At 50.6% G+C, this 12,652-nt stretch overlaps 1 pseudogene; it reads right to left on the reverse strand.

The window, feature by feature from the left end:
- Window positions 1-919: 919 nt before the first annotated feature.
- On the reverse strand, window positions 920-3,289 carry LOC130040098 (histone H3.1-like; annotated as a pseudogene).
- Window positions 3,290-12,652: the final 9,363 nt, after the last annotated feature.

Here is a 12,652-nt window from a genome sequence, read left to right on the forward strand (position 1 = left end):
TCGGGGGACCATATGGGATGCTGGGAATTGAACCTGAGTCGGCTGCGTGCAAGGCAAACACCCTACCCGCTGTGCTACTGCTCCAGCCCCAAATCTGAAAATTCTTTGGAAAACAAATGAAGGAAATCATGTCAAGCTGGCGACATAAACCCGGAGTTAAGTCTAAAGCCTATAGTATGTGTATGTGGTGGAAATCGAACTCAGATCACACAAAGTAAGGTAGGTGCTGTTCTACCACAGAGCCTCAACTCCGGCCCCAAGATTCTACATCCCTTTTGGGGAAGCGTTTTGGGCCACACCTGGCAGTGCTCCAGGACTCCTCCCAGCCTCTGAGCAGTGCTCAGGCGACCACATGGTACTGAATGTCAAACCTCGGCTTCACAGGCAAAACACCAGCCTGGTGGGCTCTTTCTGGCCCTTACTTGCCATTATTTTTGGGAGGACACAACTCTGCAGTGCTTAGGGGCTATTCCTGGCTCTGTGCTCAAATGTGACCATAAATTCTGGTGGTGCTTGGGGGACCATTTGTGGTGTCAGGGACTCAAACTGGGGTCAGACATATGTAAGGCAAACATCTTACCTCTTTTTTTTTTTCTTTTCTTTTTGGGTGAGACTTGCGATGCTCAGGGTCACTCCTGACTCTGCACTCAGGAATTAATCCTGGCAGTGCTCAGGGGACTATATGGAATGCCGGGATAGAACCCGAGTTGGCCACGTGCAAGGCAAATGCCCTACCCGCTGTTTTATCACTCTGGCCCCCCATCTTACCTCCTGTGTGATTTCTCTGGCCCTGTCTGGTTTTGTTGTTGTTGTTGTTGTTGTTGTTTTAGGGGAGGTGTTTCTGGGCCACACCTGGTGGAGCTCAGGGCTTACTCCTGGATCTGTACTCAGATATCACTCCTGGCAGTGCTCAGGGGGACTACCTGTCATACCGGATCATGAAGCATGTGAAGCACCTAAACCCTCTCTACCACCTCTCTGTTCCCATCATTACTTTTATTTTTTTATTTATTTTTTTGCTTTTTTGGGTCACACCTGGTGATGCACAGGAGTTACTCCTGGCTCTGCACTCAGGAATCACCCCTGGCAGGGCTCAGGGGACCATATGGGATGCTGGGAATCGAACCCGGGTTGGCCACGTGCAAGGCAAACGCCCTACCCGCTGTGCTATTGCTCCAGCCCCTCCATCATTACTTTTAATGGAAAAAAATAATAACGAATTCCCTGCTTACTCAAAGCCCCCAACCAATTTTCCTTGGTACTTGAAACACACTCAAAAATATATACAGCCACCGGGGCTGGAGTGATAGCACAGTGGGTAGGGTGTTTGCCTTGTACACGGCCGACCCAGGTTCAATTCCCAGCATCCCATATGGTCCCCTGGGCACCGCCAGGGGTAATTCCTGAGTGCATGAGCCAGGAGTAACCCCTGTGCATTGCCAGGTGTGACCCAAAAAGCAAATATATATATATGTATATATATATATGTATATACACACACACACACACACACACATATATATACAGCCATCAACCAGATTTCTCTACTTAATATAAAACCTTTAAAACACTAGTTACTTAATTGTTTAACGCTTAATTAGCTCATTAACAAGCTTATTTGTGCAGTAACATTATTGGCAACAGATTATGTTTTTCTTTTCAACTGCCACAAATGGGTGTATAATGTAAACGAAAGGTGGAATGACAGGTTAAAAATGCACAATGACACTTCACAATAATAAAATAAACAAGGCAAGTTTTAAAACATGTTTACTGAACGTCCCCTGCTTCCTGAGTGAGCTTGGGTGTGGAGGCGGCTGCCTGTTTAGTCCCCTCAGCGGTGTTTGAAAGTGGGGGGAGGGAGGGAGAGGTAGAAGGTGGAGCTTGCCCTGTCGGCCTCAGGAGTGGGTGGGCAGGCGGCTCCCCAGGGCTGGGCAGCTCCGGAAAGTCTGACAATGCCTGGCAGGAAACCCACAACAGGCCACTGTTTCGTTCCCTTTGCTGTTGTCTCTTCCGAGAAGCCAAGCTTGCTCTGGAAATTGCATATTTGAATGTGCATATTTGAATGCACATTTAAGTATGTGCTCTCGAGCACACTCTCTCCGGAGCAAGAGCTGCCTGCAGGATCTGTGTGCAGGTCTGTATGCAAGTTATCGGTTCCCTTACAGATCCGCGGGCACAGGCCAGAGACTTAGTCCAGGGATAAGGCACTTCCCTTGCTGGTGGTCCCTTGCATGGGTGTTGGGGTAAGGTCTAAGCGCTCGCAACAGTGCTCAGGGGTTACTCCTAGATCTGAACTCACAAATTACTCCTGGCGGTGCTGAGGGACCATATGAGATACTGGGGATTGAACCTGGGTCAGCCGCGTGAGAAACAAACACCCTACCCACTGCACTATTTCACTGACCCCTAAATGCTCCCTTTTGATGGTCTCCCTGCAATTTCCTGTTTTTCTTTTTTAAATGTTTGTCACTGTCACTATCATCCCGTTAACCATCGATTACTCGAGCGGGCGCCAGTAGCGGCTCCATTTGTCCCAGCCCTAAGATTTTAGCACTGTAAACTTAATTCTCTCTCTCTGTGGATGCGGCATGCCAGCTGGATGTCCTTGGGCATAATGGTGACACGCTTGGTGGGGAATGAGCAGAGGTTGGTGTCCTTGAAGAGCCCCACCAGGTAGGCCTCGCAGTCCTCCTGCAGCACCACGACGGCTGACTTTTTGGAGCGCAGGCAGGTCGGTCTTGAAGTTCTGTGTGATGTCACGCACCAGCCGCTGGAATGGCAGCTGGCGGATGAGCAACTTGGTGGACTTCTGGTAGCGGTGGGTCTCGCCTGGCGCCACACTGTCGGGCCAGTAGCGGTGTGGCTTCTTCAAAGCACCCGTGGCTGGCGTGCTCATGCGGGCAGCGTTGGTGGCCAGCTGCTTGCGGGGCGCCTTCCCACCCGTTCGTTGACTTGCGTGCCATCTGCTTAGTACGAGCCCTCTCCTTCTTCCCAACTCAGCTGGGGTTTCCTTCAGGGTTAGGGAAATGAGACCCATTTTTGCTACTGTTGTTGGCATATTTGGTACGTCACGGTTGGCTTGCCAGGCTCTGCCGTGTGGGCTGGATATCCTCGGTAGCTCCCTGGGCTTTCCAGGGGGAAGATGAAGGCTTTTGGGGTGATTTCTAATCGTCCCTGCAGGTGTTCCCAGTCTACTGAATGTAAGCTCCTGGTGACCAGCCTGCTATGACAATTTTCACGCTGACAACACGCACCAGCCTGCATCTGCGGGCAGCACCTGGGGCATCTGCGGTCACAGGTTGATCTCCTTGAGGTGTACGGAGTGTGCACAGAGGTTGTTGACTAGCTGGCAGAGCAAGATCCCATCCCATAGGGTCTGTGCCAGGTCGAACACCTGTGCCGAGTCCCAAGTCACTCGGTGGTTGGTGGACAGCATCCTGCAGTGGACAAGACATTGCGCGGGCTACTGCCACTGTTCCACGCTCCATGGTGTTGTGATTTGGCCCAGCCGGGGGAGGCGGTGATGCTGCGGCCGCTGCTGTGGTCTTTCCTCACCCAGCCAATGCCATTCTGTCTTAATTCCGCAAAGCAGCCGGTGATGTCCAGCAGGAATCATGCGCAGAGTTCCAGCAGGGATCACATGCGGAATTCCATGCTCGGCATGCTGAGTCGCACGTCATCCAGAGTGAGATGGTGAGCCGGGTTCGGGAGAGCGTGAGGGGTTCAACCGGCGTCAGTGCCATCTTGCCTTTTAAAATGTTTACTGATTTTAATTAATTTCTGGGGGTGGGGGTTTGTGTCACACCCGGCGATGCACAGGGGTTACTTCTGGCTCTGCACTCAGGAATTACTCCTGGTGCTTTGGGGACAAATAGGATGCTGGGGATCGAACCTGAGTCAGCTGTGTGCAAAGCAAACGCCCTACCCGATGTACACCCCTCCCTGCCTTCGGTGGGGATCAAACCTCATGTAAGCCAGGCAAGTTCTCTGCAGCTGAGCCACGTCCTGGACCCTGCAGGTGTTTTCTGAGACTGCATCCATTTGTAGGTTTCCTGGTATACATGGAATTTTTTTTTTTTTCTTTTTGGGTCACACCTGGTGATGCACTCAGGAGTTACTCCTGGCGGTGCTCAGGGGACCATATGGGATGCTGGGAATCGAACCTGGGTCAGCCGCGTGCAAGGCAAATGCCCTACCCGCTGTGCTATCTCTCCAGCCCTAATATACATGGAATTTTTTAAGACTTCTCACTCCCCTGATACACCAAAATATAAAACCCACTCCCTGCCCCTCCCCCCGCCCAGGTTTCTGGCAACTCTATTTACCTCAATGATTACATTTGTCCAGGTGATAGCAGCTTGTTCATTTGATTTTCAATGTTTTCAAACAATGCAGGGCTGGGAGAGAGAGTACTGGGCTAAGTAAGGTGTTTGCTTGCATGTATCCAAATCCCTGTTGGACCCTGACATCACTTATGGTCACCTGAGTGAATTTAGTCACCACCAGGAGTGGCCCCTGAGCACAGAACCAAGAGTCCCTGAACACTGCTGTACATGACACACAAACAAAATTAAAAAATTGGGGCTGGAGTAATAGCATAGCGGGTAGGGCGTTTGTCTTGCAAGCGGCCGATACGGGTTCGATTCCCGGCACCCCATATGGTCCCCTGAACACTGCCAGGAGTAATTCCTGAGTGTAAAGCCAGGAGTAACCCCTGTGCATTGCCAGTGTGACCCAAAAAGCAAAATAATAATAATTTTAAAAAATAATAACTTCTCCATAGCGGAGGGTTGAGAGGAGCCTCTAATACCAGGTCGCCAGGGACCCCAGTCAGGTCAAAACAAACACAGTGCCTTGGGAACAAAGTCCTCTTTGCCCCTTCTGGAAGGGGGGGGGACACACGGACTGTTGGTGCCTGGGGCTACTTCTGGCTCTGTGCTGTGAGTTCTGAGGTCTCTGCATCCAGACAATACTCTCCAGGGGCTGGAGCGATAGCACAACGGGTAGGGCATTTGCCTTGCATGCGGCTGACCTGGGATCGATTCCCAGCATCCCATATGGTCCCCTGAGCACCACCAGGGATAATTCCTGAGTGCAGAGCCAGGAGTAAACCCTGTGCATCGCCAGGTGTGACCTAAAAAGAAAAAAAAAAAAACAGACAAGACTCTCCAGCTGGTGTCTGCGCGTCACCTTCAGAGATCTTATACAGTTTTTCTGGGTACTTGATACAATCTTTTGAGTGGTATTTTAAGGTTTCAGTGCCGACCTAAAAGTTACTGGTTTATAAAAATGCAGTTTATTTAAACACTTTGACCCAGGAATCATATTCAGTTTTTGGGGGAGGTAGTTTTGGGTCACATCCAGCGATGCTCAGGGTTTACTCCTGACTTTGCACTCAGGAATCACTTCTGTCGGTGCTTGGGGAACCATATGAGATGCCAGGGATCGAACCCGGGTCAGCCATGTACAAGGCAAATGCCCTACCTGCTTTACTATCGCTCCAGCCACGAATCATTTTTAATTTACTTATGAATTCTAGTGGTTATGGGGGCCTCATTTTATACTCCCATCTGGGAGGAGCAGCCATGAGTTTTGGAGGGTGGTTGATGAGGAGATTGTCTTGGGCTGGCAGGCTGTGGCTTATGGGTATCACCCCTGGGTCACCGGAGACTAGGGGAAACTGGCAGAGGATCTCTGCTCCTGGGTCCTTTGAGTCCAGCGTCCAAGGTCACAAAATTTCGCATTACCTGGGTTCCATGGGATTCACTCCTGTGTGAGGCTCTGCCCGATTGTCCAGAAAGTGGCCTGGAGTATGGCGGCGGTTGGGTAGTGGAGGTTGACTGCCATGCCACCAGACTCCGCACCAGGCTGTTTTTACTCGAGGTGCCCCAGATGGGGGCGGGCGAGAGCCCTCCCCACCCCAAGGGACCGAGCCCCAGCAGCCGACCTTCACTACCCAACCACCACCACGCTCCAGGCCACTTTCTGGACCACATGACTACAAAGCGGCCGCGCAACACATCTTAAGACACTTCCTACCCATTTTCCATGATTACCACACCATGTTTGATAGAGTTCAGAGAGTAGGCAACAAATATATATATATATATATATATATATATATATATATATATATATCTTGGAGAGCCCAGCAAGCTACCAAGAGTATCCTGCCCGCATGGCAGAGCCTGGTAAGCTCTCCGTGGCGTATTTGATATGGCAAAATCAGTAACTGTAACAGGTCTCATTCCCCTGACCCTGAAAGAGCCTCCAATCATTGGGAAAGACGAGTAAGGAGAGGCTTCTAAAATCTCAGGGCTGGGGCGACTGGAGCAATAGCACAGCGGGTAGGGCATTTGCCTTGCACGCGGCCGACCCAGGTTCGATTCCCAGCATCCCATATGGTCCCCTGAGCACCGCCAGGGGTAACTCCTAAGTGTAGAGCCGGGAGTAACCCCTGTGCATTGCTGGGTGTGACTCAAAAAGAAAAAAAAAATCTCAGGGCTGGGACAAATAGAGAAGCTACTGGCGCCCGTTCGAGTAAATCGATGAACAACAGGATGATAGTGATACAGGGATACAGTGATGAATTCTAATAGTTTCTTTTAGGAATTGGGAGGATTTGGGTCATGCCCAGTGATGCTTAGAGGTTACTTACTGCTTGGCTCTGAGCTCAGGAATGACTCCTGGGAGTGCTCAGGGGACCATACCGGATGCCAGGATTGAACCCGGGTTGGCCGTGTACAAGACAAGGGCCCCATCTGTTGCACTATCTCTCTGACCCCTCTCATCTTCTTTTCAGAGGTAGGGATATGGAAAGCAGATCAAAGAGCTAGTACTCAGGTTTGCTGGTGGGGGACCCGGAGTCAGTTCCCAGCAGTGAGTGGGCCTCTGAGCCCCGCAAGGAGCAAGTCCCTAGCAGTGTGCCAAGGTGCCACAGGCATGCCCAGGAGCTGTGGGGGAAAGCTAATCACCAGCAGCAGAAGCCCTGAAGGCTAGAGCACATGCTCTGCACGGCCCCAGGGTCACTGTGTCTCAAAACCCAAATAAATCGAATAAAAGATCGGACTTCTAATGGTATTCAGATGATGTGGTGATAGTGTTTAGCCTTGATTCGTATCTGCGTCCATGGGAAGACTTTTAAAATTTTGCTCTCGAGGGGCTGGAGCGGCAGCACAGCGGGTAGGGCGTTTGCCTTGCATGCGGCCGATCCGGGTTCGATTCCCAGCATCCCATATGGTCCCCTGAGCACTCAGGAGAGTAATTTCCTGAGTGCAAAGCCAGGAGTATCCCCTGTGCATCGCCGGGTGTGACCCAAAAAAACAAACAAAAAAAAAAACCATAAAATTTTACTCTTGACTCTAATGTTTGGTTAAGTTATGTTTATAGATCATCTTTATTAGGTTGTTTTAAAAAATTATTATTGTTGTCGTTGGTCTTTTCTCTATTGCTTTTTGGGCTTGGGGGCCACACCTGACTGTGTGCAGGGTTACTCCTGACCCAGAATGCAGGGATCTCTCCTGAGGGGTTTGGGGGACCATGTGTGGTGCCAGGAATTGAAGAGAGAGAGGCCACGTGCAGAGCAGGTACCTGAAACCGCTGTGCTCTCGGGGCCCTTTGATATGACAAATGAAAACCACAGGTTCCAGCTAACTAACCACAACCCAAAAAAAGGTGTCCACAACCCAAAAAAGGTGTGAGAAAAAGAAAGTTTCTATGTGACATGCTGAGAAGGAATGCTTCTGCAGATAAAAGCAGGTCCAACCAAGCAATGGACGTCATTATAAGAGTACCAGAATTGGGACTGGAGTGATAGTACAGTGGGTAGGGCATTGGCCTTGCACACAGCTGACCTGGGTTCGATTCCCAGCATCCCATATGCGCCCCCTAGCACTGCCAGGAGTAATTCCTGAGTGCAGAGCCAGGAGTAACCTCTGAGTATCGCTGGGTGTGGCATCAAAACAAAACAAAGAGTACCAGAATCACAGATATGGTTTTACTCCTACATCCAAAATCAGTGACCTCATCAGGTCAGGAAGAGGCACCCTGATACTTGGTCGAGTTACCTGTGAGGACATATGACAACCCTGAACCCACATTTCCCCAAACTCTCAAAAGAAAGTGTTCTCTGGGCCAGAGCGATAGTACAGAGGATAGGGCGCTTGCCTTGTACGTGGCTGAAAAGGGTTTGAATCTCATAGAGTACCCAAGCACGGCCAGAAGTAATTCCTGAATGCAAAGCCAGAACCAGGTGTGACCCAAAATGCCAAAGACAGAGAGGGAGAGAGAGAGAGAGAGAGAGAGAGAGAGAGAGAGAGAGAGAGAGAGACAGAGACAGAGACAGAGACAGAGACAGAGACACAGAGAGAGACAGAGACAGAGAGAGAGACAGAGAGAGAAAGGGAAAAAGGGGGAGAGAGAGAGAAGAGAGAGAGTTCTGTTGTTGGGTTGCTTTTTTGTTTTGTTTTCTTTTCTTTTCTTTTCTTTTGGGGCCCACACCCGGTGTGCTTCGGACTTATTATGACTCTACACTCAGGAATTATATGTGGGATGCTGGGGATCAAACCCGGGTTATCTGCATGCAAGGCAAACACCCTACTCACTGTCCTATCTCTGTGGCCCCAATGTTCTATTGTTGGAAGATAAGTTTTCCCTGGTTCAAAACATTGTGAGGCCAGAGAGAGTACAGTGGGTGAGGAACTTGAGTTGTAAACAGCCTATCGGGGTTTGATCCCCGGCACTCCATGTGGTTCCCCAGGAGTATGCTAGAATGTTTTTATTGGTGGGGGGGCACACCCACTGTGCTAGGGTCTTACTTCTGGCTCTGCACTCAGGGATCACTCCTGGGGACCATCTGGGTTGCTGGGTATCAAACCTGCGTTGGCCCCGTACAAAGCAGAAACCCTTCCTGCTGTGCCATCTCCCGGCCTGAGCCTGCTGGAGTGAACCGAACTTGAGGTCAGTCACACGCTGACTGTGCTCTCGGCAGACCTGGAGACGATCCTCTTAATAAGGGAATGACTGTGAAAAAGGGCCAAACGACAGTGCGGCAGAGGAGCACTGGCCTCAACGCGGCTGACCTGGATTCGATCCTCAGCACTCCATATGGTCCCCTGAGGCCTGCCCGGAGTGTCCCCTGAGCACAGAGTCATGAGTAAGAACTGAGCACTGTTGGGTGTGACCCCAACACCAAACCTAAACAAAGCCTGTAAAAAAAAAATGTTGTGCTATTTAAAACGTGTCTGTTGGGGCTGGAGTAATAGATAGTACAGAGGGGAGGGTGTTTGCCTTGCACGCGGCTGACCTGGGTTCAATCCCTGGCATGCCATATGGTCCCCCAAGCACCGCCAGAAGTGATTCCTGAGTGCAAACACATTGCTGGGTGTGAAAAAAAAATTTTTAAGCAAAAATAAATAAATAAAATAATTAATTAAATGAGCTGGAGCGATAGCACAGAGGGTAGGGCATTTGCCTTGCAAACGGCCAATATGGCTGACCCGAGTTCGATTCCTCCGCCCCTCTCGGAGAGCCCGGCAAGTTACTGAGAGTATCACGCCCACATGGCAAAGCCTGGCAATATTACTGAGGCGTATTCGATATGTGAAACACAGTAACAAGTGTCACAATGGAGACGTTACTGGGCCCGCTTGAGCAAATCGATGAACAACAGGAGGACAGTGACAATGACAGTGACAATTAATTAAATAAAATGTGCCTGTTTAGGTGGTAGGCTGGGGGTTGGGGGTGGGGGAATGGGTGGGAAATAGGGAACACTGGAGGAGGGAAGTTGACACTGGTGGTGGGATTGGTTTTAGGTCAATATATGTCTAAAACTTAGCTATCAAAAAATTTTGTAAATCACAGTTCTTTAATAAAATTTAAATCTTGGGGAAGTAGAGAAATAGTACAGTGAGTAAAGAACTTACCTTGCATACAGCTGACCTGGGTTCAATCCCCTGCATCCCACACGGTCCCCTGAGCCTGCCAGGAGTGATCCCTGAGTGTAGAGTCAGGAGTAAGCCCTGAGCACAGCCGGGGGTGGCCTAAAACCAAAGAAAAAGGAAAAGAAAAATAAATAGGTAGGCATAAATGCCCTAACAGGCAGCAAAGCCTGAGGGACAGACAGAGGAAGAAGCCAAGAAGATGCTCTCCCTGGCCCCAGGTGACAGAAGGCGGGTGGCAAGTTACTGAGTCCACAGGAAGGCCTGAGCAACCCAGCCAGGGGCCGGCCTGGGGCTCAGAGAAGACTTGTGCTCCCTCCTTCGCTTGCAACAGGGGCTTCAGTTCCCAGACCTGGAGAAGAGGCGTTATCTTGGGGTGGCCTTCGTGGCAGTGCAAGACTTCTTCCTTGAGGGGTTAGAGTGATGGCACAGCGGGTAGGGCATTTGCCTTGCACGCGACTGACCAGCGTTCGATTCCCAGCATCCCATATGGTCCCCTGAGCACCGCCAGGAGTAATTCCTGAGTGCAGATCCAAGAATAACTCCTGTGCATTGCCGGGTGTGATCCAAAAGGAAAAAAAAAAAAAAGATGGGGGCTGGAGCAATAGCACAGCGGGTAGGGCGTTTGCCTTGCACGCAGCCAACATGGCCGACACAGATTCGATTCCCAGCATCCCGTATGGTCCCCCAAGCACCGCCAGGAGCAATTTCTGAGTGCATGAACCAGGAGTAACCCCTGAGCATCGCTGGGTGTGACTCAAAAAGCAAAAAAAAAAAAAAAAAAAAAAAAGACTTCTTTCTTGAATCCGAGAGCCGTCAGCAGGGAGATACGTCATGAATCTTTGAGAGACGTGAGTCTGAGTTGACACATAGGATCAGGATACCAGTTCAGGATGCTATCTCTGAGCACTGTTGGGTGTGAGGGTGTGAGCACGAGGTCGTGTGTGGATACCGGCTGATAAGTGGAACCTAAGTTTTCCTCTAAGTGCATTTAAAGATCTGTGGAGTCACACTCGGCTGACCTCCCTCAGTCCTGAAAGCAATGGCAGGAATGGGTGGGTTTCTGTGTGTGTCTGTTCGGGGGCTACACCGAGCCGTGCTCAGAGCTAACTCCTAGTTCTGTGCTCAGGGATCACTCCTGGCAGGTTCCGGGAACCTTATGGAGTGCCAGGGATGGAACCAGCCATGTGGCCACGTGCAAGGCAAGTGCTCTACCCGCTGTTCTATTGCTCCAGAACCAAGAATGGATGTTCAGCCGCTGCTGGTGCCTTCCCCAGCCTCTGATGTAAGGATTACGAGAAGCCTCTCAGCTTCTCCTCCCCTTGCCCAGCCAAGATAAATTAGAAATCGTTTTTGCAGTATGGAGATCTCTCCAAAAATTCACAGAGCTTCCATGTGATCCAACCAGCCCACTTCTTGGCATTTATTCCAAGAACACAAAAATAATCATTTGAAAAGATATTTGTACCCCGAGGTTCACTGCTGCACCATTCACAGTAGCCAAGATCTGGAAACAAACCAAGTGCCCAAAAGAGAATAGAGGCTCAAATTGTGGCTCTCAAGTTGTGAGAGAGACCCAGTGGGGCACTCGTCAGCAGGAGGAAAGATGGAATCCTGCAGCTCACTGTGATTTCAATGAAGCTGGAGGGTGCACGCTGAGAGAGGGAGTGAGAGGGAGGACGAACACGGAATCATCTTACCAACTGCAGTGTACAAAGCAACACAGAAAGGGAAGGAACTGCAGCCAGTGGTAACAGCCCCTAGGAGTCTGCCTGTAGATCTGGGTCTATTGAGTGGGGAAAGGGGGTGAGGTGGGGGGAGGGGGTCTTAGAGGCAGGGTGCAGGGGGCTGACAGGGGTGGGGTTGCTGCATTGACTAGAACATTAATATTGACACTATATTGGGGCTGGAGCGATAGTATAGCAGGTAAGGCATTCGCCCTGCACATGGCCGACCGGGTTTGATCCCCGGCATCCCATATGGTCCCCTAAGCACCGCTAGGAGTAATTCCTGAGTGCAGAGCCAGGAGTAACCCCTGAGCATCACTGGGTGTGACCCAAAAAGCAAATAAATAAATAAAATATTGACACTATTGCAAATCTGTGCCTGAATTAATAAAATAAAAAAAAAACCCAGAGCTGGGAGATAACAGGCTAGTTTGGGCACCTAACACACACTGGAGCTTCACACCACACGACCCTCCCACCCAGCCCCCGCTCCAAGTATGGCCCCGTGGGCCGGGGTGACAGTGGGAGTCAGTCATGGGTAACTACGTGGGAGTTCCCCAGTAAATTAATAAGTCAGAGAGCTCCTGGAGGGACAGACGCACTGAATCCAGTCAGGAGCTGGGCTGACTTAGGGCTCTACTCTGTAAATTTTGATCTACTTCTGGTTTCTGGATTCCCATCCAACCTAGACTGAAGTCTGGGGTCTACAGGGCGCCCTTCTCCTTAATTCACCCGAACCCTGCTTCTCTGAGTCGCTAGAGATGTCGGATCCTCAGCCTCTCGCCCACGCTGCCCAGCCCCTGACTCGGTCACCCGCTGAGAAGCAAAAGCCCCACAGGGAAGTGCCCGCCTCAGGACCTTCTGAGTCCTGGTCAGCTCCTGAGATTGTTGAGAGGCGTTGACTGGCTGCTTCAAGCCCCGTTTCTCGGCCTCTGTCGCTGCAGGTGCTTTGGGCGGATGTGGAATCCTCTATGATCTTTC

Source organism: Sorex fumeus, unplaced genomic scaffold (genome assembly GCF_029834395.1).
Source record: "Sorex fumeus unplaced genomic scaffold, SorFum_2.1 ptg000094l, whole genome shotgun sequence".
Classification (NCBI taxonomy): Eukaryota; Metazoa; Chordata; class Mammalia; order Eulipotyphla; family Soricidae; genus Sorex; species Sorex fumeus.